This window comes from Triticum dicoccoides, chromosome 3A, assembly GCF_002162155.2.
Source record: "Triticum dicoccoides isolate Atlit2015 ecotype Zavitan chromosome 3A, WEW_v2.0, whole genome shotgun sequence".
Taxonomy (NCBI): Eukaryota; Viridiplantae; Streptophyta; class Magnoliopsida; order Poales; family Poaceae; genus Triticum; species Triticum dicoccoides.
The window spans coordinates 607364553-607365576 of record NC_041384.1 but is presented as its reverse complement, the minus strand read 5'-3'; positions in this window follow the sequence as shown (position 1 = coordinate 607365576).

Sequence of the window (1024 nt, the reverse complement as noted above, 5' to 3'; positions counted from 1 at the left end):
CAATTTTTTCCTGTATATAGATGATAGCAAAGGTAGGAAAATCATAGATGAGTGGCAACTTTTTGAAGAAAGAGACACATGGTCACATGGCAAATTCAGAAATATTGCTATATAGATCGTGACAATTGTAGGATAATTTGTACTACTTGATACATGGCAATTTAACAATTTTGTTGTTTCTTAGCAATCATAGCAAATTTGCAGTGGGAATACATTTGAACTGGCTATCACAAAAGAAGGGCCAAAAATGTACTTTGAAAAAAACATGGCAACTTTATACTCTGAAGCATGGCAAAAATAATGTACTCTGAAGCATGGCAAAATATACTCTTAAGCCGCCATGCCCATGTGCTGCTGCTTCGCCGACGATCGCGACCCCTGCTACTGCTCGTCTTACCCTCTAATCTCCCACCAACTTCCAGATCGTGACACTCCATTGAAAGGGCGAGCTTTCTCCAACCAGAAATCCTACATTCCTCAGCCTCGATATGAGCTTCTCTCATGGCTGATCACACCCCACCCCTTGCCCCGTCCTCCATCGACGATGACGACTTGCTCTCCCGGTGCTCAAGTAGATGAATGGCGTCGCTTACCTCCTTGTGTTCGCTGAAGAGGAGGAAGGAGAAGTCGTGGCCCTTGCTGGCGATGGAGAGGACACATGCCTGAGCTCAAAGAGTGAGAGGGAGTGGAATGAGGAGGGAGAACCAACTAGAGCGCTGGTGATGTTTTCGAAGTGGAGGCGCCGCTCTTTTGTCTCGCTCCGCTAGTCAACCGAGATACCGGTTGTAGTTGCGCAAGTGCGATAGGGAACGAACAAATACGCCGGGGTGTTGTCATGCTGTCACGCACGGACGCATCGGACGTCGCTTGTGTTCGCTCCAAAAATGTTGTGTGCTGACATCACTTGTATAGCATTTCAAATTAATTTTAGTTTAATAGATACAGCCCAAACTATGCTTTGTATTTTGTTTGTTTACTAGCAAGATGTTCATGCATTGCACGGAACATCAAGATGCATTTTTAT